The sequence below is a fragment of the Lucilia sericata genome, unplaced genomic scaffold (genome assembly GCF_015586225.1).
Source record: "Lucilia sericata isolate MDLA Ls3-8-SP2 unplaced genomic scaffold, ASM1558622v1 Contig001352F_arrow, whole genome shotgun sequence".
In the NCBI taxonomy this organism is placed as follows: domain Eukaryota; kingdom Metazoa; phylum Arthropoda; class Insecta; order Diptera; family Calliphoridae; genus Lucilia; species Lucilia sericata.
In genome coordinates, this window is record NW_023995296.1 from 68,579 (window position 1) to 85,215 (window position 16,637).

The window sequence follows — 16,637 nt, forward strand, 5'->3', positions numbered from 1 at the left end:
GTTAAAAAAATATCTTTAGTTCGAACTGAAGGTGATGATATCTCGAAAAAGGAAAAAGTTAAGAGGTCAATAGTTTGGACTTTCAGATGACTTAACAAATTTTATAAATAAAGGTCTCGTTAAGCTATAATAACGCATCAATTATGGCAAAAAACAGGAGTTTTCCAAATTTAGTATACGATATCTCGAAAACCTAATGTGATGAAAAAATTCTGAGGCCAGATTTTAAAGTCAACAGATTGGTCTTGCAAATGGCATAACAAATCCTATAAATATAACAGTATAACTTAACAAATATGGCCAAAACGAGGGGTTTTCAAAATTTCAGATAAGATATCTCAAAAACCTAATGTGATGTAGAAATTCTGAGGCCAGATTCGATTTTAAAGTCAACAGATTTGTCTTTCAAATGGCATAACAAATCCTATAAATATAACGGTATTCGCGCTGTTATAACTTAACAAATATGACCAAAACGAGGGGGTTTCAAAATTTCAGATACGATATCTCAAAAACCTAATGTGATGAAGATATTCTGAGACCCAGTTCAATTCTTTCTAAAAGTGTAACTTGCGAATATTGAGTTAAATAAAACAAACTAAATTGACCACCTTGGATCTCGTAACACTTTAACGAATCTTCATGTTTTCAAAAAATATTCAGATATTTAAAAAGTTCCATGTTAAACCCAGCAGTACCATTATCAAGTTCTAACATTTTATTCAAAATCATTTAGTACTAAAAACTTGAAAAAGTTCTTTGAGCTAAACATCGAATTTGAAAGTTCTGGACTAATGAATAACAAAAAACCTGTGATTGATTTCAAAACAATATCGAAACTTCTTAATATATATTCTAATATGATACCACGAGGCAAAGCTTGAAGGTTTTCAACTAATTCCTTAAGATCATGTTTTGGCCTTTAACGAAGCTGTTGATCTGAAAGCATGTTTAGAAGTAGTGCAATCTGATATATAATTATTCCAAAAAATTTGTTCCGAAATGAAGTGATTGTAAGCAAATTGCGTCTTCACAACGGTTAAGAAGAATTACATCTTGAAATTATTACAAATAAATTTCCCTTATTCCTTATTTACGTACCATTTTGGACCGATAAAGAAGTTATTGAATGGTTGATCTCAAAATGGAAATAAATTCTGCGAAGTTGGAGAGTTTATTGTGTAAGCTTTTCTAAAGTTATTCAAAGGTTTATTCCGAATAGTATTAGTTGTCAAAAACATAGCACTTCACTGCGGTAATGACTACCTCTTGGTAATTCCTTAATTTAGAAGTTAAGTAAAATTTCATTTCAATAAATGTTGATCCAAGTACCTATACTACTTTATATATCTGCTCAGCGAAACTTAATCAAAACTTCAATTTTTACGGGACTCTTGAAGTTTAAAACAAGGATCTTCTAGCGGTACCGCAACAGCTACTATAAAGGTTATATATTATATAAACCAAAATGTTAGGTTAGGTTTAAACTATTAAATCGGGTATAGTACATCGGAATCAGAAAAAATAACACCTAAGTCATTATCGGAGCTGTTGTGAGCTCCTTTACATAGAACATTTGGACCTTATGTTAGAGCATATGAAAGAAATTTATCATCCGATGTTCAGAAACTTAGTTTCCAGGATGTAGATCGTTATAGTTTTCTACTTAGTGTTGTTCAGAGATGTAGTATCTGGTATAACATTGCTGCCAATATATTTATAAGTATTTAAGCGTTTCTGGAAGAGTTTTAGCGTGCATCCTCAAATGCTCTAAATTTGTTATTGCTCACCGTTTGTCAAAATCCGCACATTCTATTTGGTACTATTGTGCCCATATGTTCAGTCGGAATAAGTACCATCATACCTCTTACCCAATAGAATCTTTATAGTCCTACCAATCACTCTATTATTCCGTGTTACAGTGTGGTATACTCCGCCCATGTATTCAATATAGCATCCATTAATTTCCCGAAGTTCTCTTCCCTTTGTAGCAAGTACATAAACAGGGGGAAAAGGAAATATACACGCCTGGTACCAAATTGACACAAAAGAGTTTATAATTTTTCAATAACATCCGTTGTCAAAGTATATACATACGTACGACAACACTGTAATGTTGACAACATTACATAGTGTTATTCAATCAGGGTTATTAGGAAAGACGGTTTTGAAAAAAATTTATTTCATCGCTTCATAAAGTCCACAAATATTTCGGCGATCAACTTGATTAGCAACTTGAACACCTTGATTACTAAGACATCGTTAATGTTGATCTCTTTATACGGGAGACTAGAATTATAAAGTCAAACGAGCATACTTCGTTTGACGAACAAGTTGTATATTTATCGACTGGAATAAACCAAACATACATTTTTAAAATTTTAGATCCGAGTTTCCTAGTTGATACAAGATCCATTAGTGAAAGGAATTATTAAGTTATCGAAATTAAAAAAAAATAAATGGCTAAAGGCTATTAATTATCTTGATTTTAGAAAAATTTTAATTAATTTAAATTAAAATATATATTTTAAATATATTTAAATAAACAACGATTTCTCCAAAAACAATAAAAATCAATAATTTCCCTTATATAGAAAAAAATATAATATTTTATTCCAATATTATGTTTAACACTTTAATATTTAAACAAAAACACGACAATATTAATTTTTCGAACTAAAAAAAATGAAGTACAAAATTAAATTTTAATAATTAAATTTATACACAAAAAACAAAATCAAAATAATAATTTTTGATTTTTTTTTTAAATAATGAAAAGAGAATAAAATCAAAATTGAACTATTTCGATGAAATATTTTCGAGAAAAATTTAACATATAGTTTTATTTAAAGTAAATAAACTATTAGTTCTAAGTATAATTAAAAATTTTAAGTAGATTTTTTTATGAAAGAAATTATTTAAAGAGAAATTTAAGCAGAAGAAACTATTAAATTAAGTTCAAATTTTAGATGTTTTATATAGAACACAAACAGAACAGAAAAATTTTAATATTAAAATTGAAAAAATATTTAAATAAAATATAAAAAAAATTAAGATTTAAAAAAATATTTCAAATATTTTAAATGGAAAAGTGAGTAGTTTTATTGAAAATTAAAAAAAAAGGAGTTCGAAAAGGTAATAATAAAAAGTTTTAAAAAAAAGTGCAACAATTTTAAAAAAGGTAAGTTTTTAATAGAAATTCTGATCCAAAAGATCAGCAGATCATTAGCCTTTTTTAGGTTTATCAAATCAAAAATGTTAAGTATGGGTTTGTAAGAAGTGATCTCTACAAAAAATATTTAAAAAAATGGTGATGATTATGACGATCGTGTAAATACATTCGTAGAGTATTGGGTTAATTGTGAATTTTAAAATTTCGAAGATCATAAAAAGTGGTCTCATCAAAAAAGATTGTATTAAAATAAAAATATAGTGGCACAGATCAGATTTGGTAAAGAGTGATTGCAAATTGAGATCACATTAGGTTTTTGGTGAAAAAGATCGTGATCATACTTTCGTATACAGCTAGAGCATTCGGTTAATGATAAATTTTAAAATTTTGAAAACCATAAAAAGTGTTCTTAACATATTAGTTCATGTTTTAATGAAATTAAAGTGTGGCAGATCAGTGAAACCTTTACTTCATTCTAAATTTAAAGACCAAGGTAGTTATTTTATAAAGAGTGATCACAAATCTCAGGATCATGTAAATTTTTGATGAAAGATCGTGAAAATTATTTCGTAAACAGCTAGAGAGTTCGATTAATCATTAATTTTAAAATTTTAAAGATCATAAATAGCGATCTCAATAAAAAATATCGTGTGTAAATGATTATAAAGTCCAGCAAACCGGTTAAACTATTACTCTATACATAAATGAGTTTGTAAATGTTTATGGCAAAGATCATCTGCAGTTTTTGATAAAAATCTCCATACTCAGTTCTATGATCGTGCAAATATTTCAGCAAACAGCTAGAGCATTCGATTAATTAGCAATTTTTAAATTTTGAAGATCATATGAAGTGATCTAAACAAAAAGCTTATGTGTTAATGAAACTAAAGACTGACAGATCAGTAAAACCTTTACTTTATCCTCAATTTATAGGCCAATAAGGCGTTTTGTATAGAGTGATCTCTAAAGAGTGATCGCAAATTAAGTTCATGTTAATTTTTAATATAAATGATCATGAACAATTGGAATATCGTGAAAATTATTTCGTAAACAGGTAAATAAATAATTCGATTAATTTCCAATTTTAAAATTTTGAAGATCACAAATAGCGATCTCAATAAAAATATCATGCGTTATTTAAGTTTAAGTGCTGAAGATCGGTAAAATCATTACTTTAACACCCAATTTATAGGCCAAGATCATGATTCGGTAAATGTTGATCTCAAATTAAGTTCATCTTCAGTTTTTTATGAAATTTTTTTTGTCAATTAAAAGATCGATCTCAATGAAGAAGATCATGTGTTGAAAATATTTAAGTCCTGCAGATCGCTGAAACTATTACTCAATTTATAGGGCCAAGAAAGTGATTCTGTAAAGAGTGATCGCAAATTAAGTTCATGTTAATTTTAATGAAAATGATCATAAACAGCTGGAAGATCGTGAAAATTATTTCGTAAACAGCTAGAGCATTCGGTTAATTATTAATTTTTAACATTTTGAAGATCATAAATAGCGATCTCAATAATATTAAAGACCTGCCGATGGGTTAAGTCATTATTTTATGCTTTATTTGTACGCCAAGCTCATGATTATGTAAATGTTGATTGCAAATAAAGATCACCTTCAGTTTTTGATGAATTTCGTCATACTCAAATGAAAGATCGTGCAAATATTTTAGTAAAAATGTAGAACACTCTGTTAATAATCAATTTTAGAGTTTCGAAGATCATTAGAAGTGATCTTCATAAAAAAGATCATGTGTTAGTGATGGTGAAGTCTGGCAGGTAAGTAAAAACCTTACTTTATACCCAATTTAGAAGAAAACTAAATGATTTTGCCAAGAGTGAATGCAAATTAAGACTTTAATATAATTGAAATTGAAAAGATCACTAGACAATTTTCCTCATTTTCAAATAGAACAACAAACAAACGTCTTTTTAAGCAGTGACAGGATGCTGTCAATAGCTAAGGAATCTTTTTAAAAATGAACATTTAAACTAATTTAAATGACAACTGCGAAATCGACCTGTAATAGGATTATACTTTTTTGCCAACTAATTTCCTAAAAAAATTTCAACTTCCAGTTGCAAATTAAAATGTTTGAAATTAAATTGTAAAACTAAAACAATTCATTATTTGTTTTGCAATTTTACAAATCAAATAAAACGATTAACTCATTTCCGTTTCCTATTGTAACAAAAAATAAATGAAAAAACACAACACTATGAGGGTGGCCCAAACTCAAAGGATAATAAAACAAAAATATTCATAAGAAAATTAATAAATTAGAATAGAAACTCATTAATAATAAACAAAAGAAAAAGGTGCAAAAATAAAATATGAATTCTTAACAAGTTTTAAAAGAATTCTTGGCAAAAAGTGCTAAAACTAATAAAAAAAAATCTAGAAAAAAAATAAATGCTCTTTTAGCCAAAAACCTAAAACAAAGAAAATTACACCTTTCCCAATGAGTTTACAGCAAAAACATTTATAAAATTTGTAATTTTAAGAAAAAGAAAACTACACCTATTGGATTTGAAAGTGTGTCTAAGATTTTTTATTGTTTTAGAAAAAAATTGGCCAGTTTTTATTTAAAATTTCTAAAAAACAAAACAAAAGATCTTTTAACTATTGTTAACTCTCTCTCTATAGATCGACAATCCACAAGCTGAGATAATGTGGCAAAAACAACAACTACTAACAATACAGAAAATTCCTCAAGACTATGTTTAGTTTTTTTCTTCCACTATTGTTTGTTTTTCCTAACATTAGGGGTCAATGAGGAATAAAGAAAATTCAAATGATAAACATCTTGTTGATGGCCAAACGTCTGCCAAATGTCTTCAAGGGGAAGACAGAGAGAGAGAGAGAAAAAGTCTTAAAGGTTTCAGAACCTTCTAACTGTATTGTTTGTTGATCTTAAAGGTTAGATCATCAAAATGCGGAAATTACACACAGACACACACACACTGTGTCTCACTTTCTTTGACCTTTTTGTTAGATCATGGTGTCTTGATCTTTAGTTGGGTCACATGCCAAAAACAAAAACAACAAATACTTTTAAATTTTAAATTAAATTTTAAGATTGTGGTTAAAAGAGCAGAGATTTTTAACCATAAGATAAAAAAAATTTTAGAAAAAAAAAACAAAATTTTTTAATAAGATAATTAGGGGTTTCACAAATGTTGGAGGAAAAGCAACAGATGATTTTTTTTAATAAGAATTGAAAATTGCATTTTTACAAAAAATTCTTAAATTTTCAGTTTAAACATTTGATGATGATTTTCTTCATTCTCAATTGGATGATCTTGCAAATACATTAGTAAACAGCTAAAGTATTCAGTTCGGTAATCAATTTTACAATTTCAAAGATCATAAAAAGTGATCTCAACTAAAAAGTTCCGGTGTTAAAGTCTGGCAGATCAGTAAAACATTTACTTTATTCTCAATTTGAGTGATCGCAAAAGAAGATCGTTTTAAGTTTTTGATGAAAATTATCATACTCAGTGGGAAGTAGGATCGTGCAAATATTTAAATTTAAAATTTCGAAGATCATAACAAAAAATCTTGAGATCGCAAATGGAGATCATTTCAAGATTTTGATATAAATTATCACATTCAATAGGAAGATCGATTTCGAAAATCATAAAAACTGATCTCAATAAAAGTGCTCATGTTTTAAAGAATGGCAGATCAGTAAAACCTTTACGTAATTTCATCTTTTGAAAATGATCATACTCAATAGGAAGATCGTGCAATTACTTTAGTAAACTTGAAGTTCATTGGTTAATAATCAAAATTTAAAATTTAAATTTTCATAATCATCAAAGATCATAAAAAGTGATCGTGCAAACACTTTAGTAAACAGCTAGAACATTCGATTAATAATCAATTGTAAAATTTCGAAGATCATAAAAGGTGATCTCAATGAAAAAGATCGTATATCGTAGTCTAGCAGATCAGTAAAACATTTACATTATTTTCAATGTAAAAGGCAAATGATTAAAGAGTGATCGCAAATGAAGATCATTTTAGGTTTTTAATGAAAATTATCATACTTAATAGGACGATCGTGCAAGTAATTCAATAAACTGCTAGAGCATTTGGTTAATAATGAATTTTAAAATTTCAAATATCACCAAAGGTGATGTTCGTTTATGAAGATCATTTGAAGTTTTTAATTAAAATTATCACATTTAATAGCAAGATCGTGCAAATACTTCAATAAACTACTAGAACATTCGCTTAATAATCAATTTAAAAATTTCGAAGATCATCAAAAGTGATCTGAAACGTGTAATTATTATTTTAAATTTCGGCAGATCAGTAAAACCTATACTTTTTTCCCAATTTACAGGTCAAACAAATGATTTTCAAAAGATTGATCGCAAAAGAAGATCATTTTAAGTTTTTGATGAAAATTATCATATAGCAAGATCGTGCTATATATTAGCATTCGCTTAATAATCAATTTTTAAATTTCGAAGATCAATTTAAGAGATCTTGTGTTAAAGTCTGGCAGATCAGTAAAAACTTCACTTTATTCACAAATACTTTAATAAACAGCTAAAGCATTCATTTAATAATAAATTATTAAATTTCGAAGATCAATTTAAGAGATCTTGTGTTAAAATCTGGCAGATCAGTAAAAACCTTTACTTTATTCTTAATTTATAGGTCAAGCAAATGATTAATGATTTTCTAATAAGTGATCGCAAACTGTGATTATTTTACGATTTTGATGAAAACGATCATACCCAATTTTAAAATTTCGAAGATTACCAAAAGAGATCTTGTCTGGCAGATCAGTAAAACCATCACTTTATTCTCGATTTATAGGCCAAACTAATGACTTTGAAAAGAGTGATCGCAAAAGAAGATCATTTTAAGTTTTTGATGAAAATTATCATATAGCAAGATCGTGCTAATACTTTTTAAGCATTCGCTTAATAATCAATTTTTAAATTTCGAAGATCAATTTAAGAGATCTTGTGTTAAAGTCTGGCAGATCAGTAAAACCTTTACTTTATTCTCTATTTATAGGTCAAGCAAATGATTTTCTAATAAGTGGTCGCAAACTATGATTTTGATAAAAATTATCATACTCAATTTTAAAATTTCGAATATCACCAAAAGTGATCTCAATTAAACAGATCTTGTGTTAAAGTCTGGCAGATCAGTAAAATCTTTACCTTGTTCTCAACTTATAGGTCAATTTATAGATTTTCTAATAAGTGATAGCAAACTCTGATCATTTTGCAATTTTGATAAAAATGATCATAGTTAAGAGCATGATCGTAAAAATACTTTAATACACAACTAGCACATTCTATTAATTATCAATTTAAATATTTTGAAAATCGTAAAAAGTGATCTTAACAAAAAAGATCGCCGGTTAAGGTATCGCAGATTAGCAAAAGCTTTATTTTGTTCTAAATTTAGGCCAACTAAAGGATCTCGTAAATAGTGATCACAATTTGCAAGATCGTCATGAAAAGTGATCACTAGAATGACCAATTATTCGACTTGTTTCAAAACGATTTGCTCGTGTAGTACAAACTTGTTGAGTAGACTTTCCCCAGAAATCCCCCTGACTTTAAATTCAAAAACTATTTTTCTTACTAAAATATAAAAATAATCTTCCCCCTCTTTTAAAGAAACAAAAAAAAAAACATATAACTAACAAAACAATAAACAATTGTCACCAAATTTATATTCATAAATCAAAACTCTATCTAAGACACCATGATCCTACGAAAACTCCCACATTTTAGGAAAATTTTCTTTCACTTTTTTTCGTTCCAACAAAAGTGTGCCAGACACAGGATAATAAATTCTAGTAAAACCACCATACAAAAGAAAATCAAAAAAATAAATACTGATCTTCATATATTACAATTTGAATAGTCATGTTAAGAAAAGCAGAAAATTTTTATGAATTTCTTAAGACTTCCTCTTAAAGCAATATATACTCCCATCTATTCATAAATAAGAATTTTTTCAATATTTTGGCGCATTCTAGCATGAACAAGGCGTCAACGTTCTCTACTCCAGTCATCATTTGTGCATATGAATTGTTGGCATTGTCTGGTGGCAACCACACGTCATACATCATCATGATCGTTAATAGAAAAACATATGCAACTTTACACATAAACTCACACAGTGATCGATCATAAGGATAATTTCTCATAATAGCAATCCTTATGAGAATTTCATAATTTTATAACTGTAGTCGTATAGATTTCTTTATTAAGTAAATGAATAAATTCGAGGGAGTTACTTTAAAAAAATATTTATTTGTTAATATTCCATAACAAATGTTTTAGTTCTTTAAAATTTCAATTCAAAAAGACCTTGAAAATAGTGATCGTGTCAGCCTTGTCATGTTGATCTTTATAAATGAAAATTTGTTTTGCTGGTTGCCCGCACTTTAGACATTTTTTAGGACTTTTTTTTTTCCTTTTTGTTCGAAATGATTAGCTAATGATTGAGCATTTTAATTGTATTATATAGTTTTTATTTTTATGCAATTGTGTTTTTTTAAACAAAGATTGTAGGTGAGTTCATAAATCATTTTTTGGGGGATATTTTTTTTACGAAATCTGTTGACATTTAGCATCCGTTATGCCATCACATGCCTGTCAGTTTTTTAAGGATTTTTCTATCAAAATATTACATATATAAAGTTTATTTAATAGTGATCGAAATTTTTAAGAGATCATTAGTAATTTAAAAGAAAATAAAGGAAAATAAAGAAAAATAGTTTTACACTTTTCATTATAAATGATTAACAAGCTCGATTTCTTATGCGCTTGATAAGTAAAAGCGATTAAAGAAAACATTGTCAAAAAAATATTAATGGGGAAGTTAAGATCACACTGTGATCATTCGAACTCCTCGCATATAAAGTTAACTCTCTTAAGAACTGTCATACTGCTATACTCCGGCAAATCATCATGAAGGGATTGGCGCTTGAAATCTGTTATCGACTAAACCAATGTTGTTATCTGTTATAAGAATGATCAATATTCTGGGGAACTTAAGATCGATGAGGACATTTCACAACAGATCCTACATACTGCATTTCAACCAGAAAAAAACACAGTTTGATTCGGTTTACCCATTCCTGGCATGATCAGATCGCATTTCTTCAAAAACGTTAAGCCTTAGCAACATGTAACGGGCAGTGCCCGATACAAAGAAATCAATTAATCTTAAATGAGAAAGAAGTAAACTTCCTAAATTAGATTAGGTTAGATAAGCAGGTTTAACTCCTGATAGAGACACGCTTGGGTCAATCAAAATTATTCTCTTTGTCTTCGATCGTGATGTTCACTCCTCTCCAGAGCAGCTAATCGCGCGAACAAAAAGAATCTTCGTATTAGTACATTTCGATCGAGATATTGAAATGTAGAAGATATGTTAATTTCTATGCAGAGCTGTTAATCGCGCAAAGAAGAATCAGCGTACTAGTATATTTCGATCCAGATATTGAAATGAAGAAGGATCACCGTATTAGTGAACTTCGATCGAGAAGTTCACTCCTATCCAGAGAAGCTAATTGTTCGAACAAAAAGAATCAGCGAATTAGTACATTTCGATCGACATATTGAAATGAAAAAGAATCACCGCATTAGTGAACTTCGATCGAAATGTTCACTCCTATCCAGAGCAGCACATTTCGATCGAGATATTGAAATGAAGAAGTATTAGTGAACTTCGATCGAAATGTTGATTCCTATCCAGAGCAGCTAGTCGCACGAACAAAGAGAGTCAGCGTATTAGTATGTACATTTCGACCGAGATATTGAAATGAAAGAGTGTCACCGTATTAGTACACTTCGATTGAGATGTTGATTCCTATCCAGAGCAGCTAGTCGTGCGAACAAAAAGAATCAGCGTATTAGTACATTACGACCGAGAAATTGAAATAAAGAAGGGCCAACGTATTACTGAAGTTCGATTAAGATGTTCACTCATATCCAGAGCAGCTAGTCGCGCAACCAAAAAGGGTCAGCGTATTAGTACATTTCGACCGAGATATTGAAATGAAAAAGAGTCACCGTATTAGTGAACTTCTATCAAGATGTTCACTTCTATCCAGAGCAGCTAGTCCCGCAAACAAATACAGTCAGCGTATTTGCACATTTTGACCGAGATATTGAAATGATGAAGGGTCGCCGTATTAGTATACTTCGATCAAGATGTTCATTCCTATTCAGAGCAGCTAATCGCGCGAACAAAAAGAATCAGCATATTTGTACATTTCGACCGAGATATTGATTCCTATTTAAGACGGATATTTTGTATGTTGGTTCTCTTCCTCATTGGACCAACTTTTTTCTGCGAATCGAAAGATTACCCTAAATGCCTGTTAGCCAAATGCCTTCTTTTGCCAGTGATTCAGCAGTGATATTAAAAATATCTGTTAATAGCTTGAAATCCAGTACAGTTTTAGTTCGTAATATTTCGCCATCTCATTAATGGATGTCCAATATTTAAAGACCAAGGGAAAACAAAAATCGCCCGGGCCTGGCAAAAAAGTTTGAAGAACAAAAAATTGGAGGCATTACTCCACGAATATTTCTGTCAAAGATCTTGCAAAATCATTGGGAGCTGATCAAGCAACAAACGTTTTGAAATGTTTGCGAGCAGCCGAATTTATCCGAAATCAGGGAAATCGGGTACAATGCGAATCTAAGCCGAGAGACCTTGAAAGACGTTTTTGTTTAGCCGAAATTGTGCTTGAGCGCTATAAAGAAAGATCAGTTATTACTTGCGATGACATTACGATAACTCGAAGATATCGTACTACCAATCAATCAAATTGTCATCATCCTTGGCGCTAAGGTAATGAGACTTAAAGTATACTATCTATTGTGAGCTGCTGAAATCTGATCGAACGTTCACAGGGAACATCTATCGCAACTACTGATTAGCTTGAAGCGAACTTTGGCCAAAAAACTCGCTTCAAGCTCGAAAGATTGTGTTGGGAACTTTTCGATCGATACAGGATGCTCTCCCTCTGTCTCTCTCTCTCTCTCTGATATGTTTTATTTCAGAACAGGGTATCCGAAATTGGTTTGAATCGTTCTTGGCCTCAAAAGATAAGTAGTTCTTTTGGAACGGAATCAAAGTACCATAAATATAGCAAAAGTTAATCAATTTACTCAACTTTAAGTTAGGATATCTCAAATATATACATGAACCCAATTCATAGAACTTTCAGTTATCTGAATATCTTAAGTTAAATCTTTATTTTGAAGCCAATATATAGAGCTTTCAGTTGACTTAACAAAATTTGATTCATGCTGTTATAACGTCTGAAGTAAAACGACTAATGAGATATTTTTAAACTTGAGAAAAAAAATTATTCTGAGAATATGATGTTCACATTTAGCGCAGATCAGCGTAATGGAACTTTTAAGAGAAATTTACCAGATGTGGCAGGAATTCGCGCTGCTATAACGTCTCAATTACGAAGAAAAAACGATGTTTTTTTCAATTTTTTGCCTAAGATATGTTGAAAACATTTTGTGATGATCCAATGCTGACGTCCGACAAAGTGTACTAATAGAACTTTTAGAAGAAATTAACCAGATATGGCAGAAGTTAAACCATTATTTTGAAGCCAAATTGGTAGGACTTTTGGCTTAGAGCGTAGATTGATGCTAAATATTTGTTAGATGAAATGAACGAGATATAGCCGAGGTTAAACCTTTAATTTATCTTCATAATGACTGAATTCGCACTTTAATAAAGTTACGAATATGGAGGAAAACTGTATCCTTCAAACTTTAGGCTAAGCTATTATGAAATAGACCTATTCTAACGTCAAATTCAGCGCAGATAACGACAAAATAGTTGTTGGTCTATATAAACTACTTTTTAGAAGACATTCAGAAGATATGAAGATATCAATAGGTGGGACTTTCCGACGGAGATCACAGACGTTAAACCTTTATTTTGAAGACTATATGTAGGACTTTAAGACGATTTCGCAAAGGCTGAATTCGCACTGTTATAACGTCTCGACTGAACTAGTTCAGTTCTAGTTCAGTTTTAGTTCAGTTCTAGTTCAGTTTTATTCCAGTTCTATTCCAGTTCTAGTTCAGTTCTAGTTCAGTTCTAGTTCAGTTCTAGTTCAGTTCTAGTTCAGTTCTAGTTCAGTTCTAGTTCAGTTCTGATCAGTTCTAGTTCAGTTCTAGTTCAGTTCTAGTTCAGTTCTAGTTCAGTTCTAGTTCAGTTCTAGTTCAGTTCTAATTCAGTTCTAGTTCAGTTCTAGTTCAGTTCTAGTTCAGTTCTAGTTCAGTTCTAGTTTAGTTCTAGTTTAGTTCTAGTTCAGTTCTAGTTCAGTTCTAGTTCAGTTCTAGTTCAGTTCTAGTTCAGTTCTAGTTCAGTTCTAGTTAAGTTTTAGTTCAATTCTAGTTCAGTACTAGTTCAGTTCTAGTTTAAGAAGATATGAAGATATCAATAGGTAGGACTTTCCGACGGAGATCACAGACGTTAAACCTTTTATTTTGTAAGACTTTAAGACGATTTCACAAAGGCTGAATTCGCATTGTTATAACGTCTCGAATATGGTGAAAAACGAGATTTTTCAAATTTTTTATGAGAATTTGATGTGCTAGGCCAATACTGACATCAGATTCAGCGCAGATCAGGTTTAAACATTTGTTAAACTGTGTAATAGAACTCTCCGGAGAAATTACGAGCTTTATTTGGACACACGAAGGCTAAAACGATCCCAGTACTTATGATTAATTTATAGTTTAAGCGTGTAACATTGATAACAGAATTTAATTATATTTTTAGCAGGAATAATTAAAATTAACAAAAATTTCATAAACGAATTTTTAAATAATAAGAAGAAATTTGTTAAGTTTCTATAGCCTAAGGATATTTTGATTATAAAATTTACATTAAAAAGGATAATGTTAAATAAGCATAAATGCAATACATTTATATATTTTCTAATATATTTAAATTAATTTTTTTTCAGCCTGTTATTTGAACTAAAAATTAAGCAGAATTTTAGAAATTTTGTGAAAATTGTTGGAGGCAAATTATATAATTTTTAGACTAAAATAATAACCCACATTTAAACAAATATAAGTTTGTACATATATACAGGAATACATACATAAGTATTTATACAAAAACGCATATTATTATGCATTTAATAATTGCAAAATAGCAAAGCAAAGTTTTATGAGAAAAAAAAATCAAGCAGTGAGTAAATAAAGTATGTCAAAATATATTTATTTTTCCCATAGTAATTTTCAGGAAAAATATTATAATGCAAGTATAAATATAATTTAAAATATATGTATATACACACAAAGTCACATACACACATACACATGTACGTACAAAATGCATTAAAACAAACACTTTAGGCTAAAATATGCATATAAAACAACAAATACATATGTTAATACATATACACACATACTAATACAAGTACATATGTACATATATACAACAACAATCAAAAAATAACCCCATCCCTAAAAAAATAACCAAAAAATACGACTTTTTATTTGTTTAGAGGGAGAGGAAGAGCCCATTAGTTTTGGGAATAAGTGTGAGTGAGTGTAAATTAAAAACCACCCATTGTTAAAAATAATAAAAATCGAGCTACAACAACAACTACTACAAACACTATATATAATAAAAATCTAAACGCCATATTGATAAAAGAATAAAAACATCAGCAGCAACAACAACAACCACAATAAACATTATAACACAGCGTTAAGTAGACCCATTTTTATATTTTAATATTATTCACATACACACACACACACATACATTTACAACAAATAATAATAATAAAGTGTATACCGTTTGTATATAAATAGAAAAACAATTTTAGCTAAAAATATTCGGGGAGTTGGGTGAAACAAATAGTTCGAGAAAAAAAACTGAGGTATTTTGTTGAGAGAAAAAAAGGAAAAACTAAACTACAATAACAATAAAAACTGTAAGTGAGGGTGGGTTGGTTGGATGGTTGAACAAGGCTTTGCAATCATCACATCATCATCGTCGTCGTCATCAGAAAAACTCACCGTTGTTTGTAGCATTAGGAAGCAGCATCTATTGCAGAGTTTGCAAAGTGTAAATTCTTGGTATTTTGGTTACAATAAAATGTTTAGGTTTGTTTGAATCACTAGTTCAGTTCTAGTTCAGTTCTAATTCAGTTCTAGTTCAGTTCTAGTTTAGTTCTAGTTCGGTTCTACTTCATTTCTAGTTCAGTTCTTGTTTAGTTCTAGTTCAGTTCTACTTCATTTCTAGTTTAGTTCTAGTTCTGTTCTAGTTCTGTTCTAGTTCTGTTCTAGTTCTGTTCTAGTTCTGTTCTAGTTCTGTTCTAGTTCTGTTCTAGTTCTGTTCTAGTTCTGTTCTAGTTCTAGTTCTGTTCTAGTTCTGTTCTAGTTCTGTTCTAGTTCTGTTCTAGTTCTGTTCTAGTTCTGTTCTAGTTCTGTTCTAGTTCTGTTCTAGTTCTGTTCTAGTTCTGTTCTAGTTCTGTTCTAGTTCTGTTCTAGTTCTGTTCTAGTTCTGTTCTAGTTCTGTTCTAGTTCTGTTCTAGTTCTGTTCTAGTTCTGTTCTAGTTCTGTTCTAGTTCTGTTCTAGTTCTGTTCTAGTTCTGTTCTAGTTCTGTTCTAGTTCTGTTCTAGTTCAGTTCTAGTTCAGTTCTAGTTCAGTTCTAGTTCAGTTCTAGTTCAGTTCTAGTTCAGTTCTAGTTCAGTTCTAGTTCAGTTCTAGTTCAGTTCTAGTTCAGTTCTAGTTCAGTTCTAGTTCAGTTCTAGTTCAGTTCTAGTTCAGTTCTAGTTCAGTTCTAGTTCAGTTCTAGTTCAGTTCTAGTTCAGTTCTAGTTCAGTTCTAGTTCAGTTCTAGTTCAGTTCTAGTTCAGTTCAGTTCTAGTTCAGTTCTAGTTCAGTTCTAGTTCTGTTCTAGTTCAGTTCTGTTCAGTTCTAGTTCAGTTCTAGTTCAGTTCTAGTTCAGTTCTAGTTCTAGTTCTAGTTCAGTCTAGTTCTAGTTCTAGTTCAGTTCTAGTTCAGTTCTAGTTCAGTTCTAGTTCAGTTCTAGTTCAGTTCTAGTTCAGTTCTAGTTCAGTTCTGTTCAGTTCTAGTTCAGTTCTAGTTCAGTTCTAGTTCAGTTCTAGTTCAGTTCTAGTTCAGTTCTAGTTCAGTTCTAGTTCAGTTCTAGTTCAGTTCTAGTTCAGTTCTAGTTCAGTTCTAGTTCAGTTCTAGTTCAGTTCTAGTTCAGTTCTAGTTCAGTTCTAGTTCAGTTCTAGTTCAGTTCTAGTTCAGTTCTAGTTCAGTTCTAGTTCAGTTCTAGTTCAGTTCTAGTTCAGTTCTAGTTCAGTTCTAGTTCAGTTCTAGTTCAGTTCTAGTTCAGTTCTAGTTCAGTTCTAGTTCAGTTCTAGTTCAGTTCTAGTTCAGTTCTAGTTCAGTTCTAG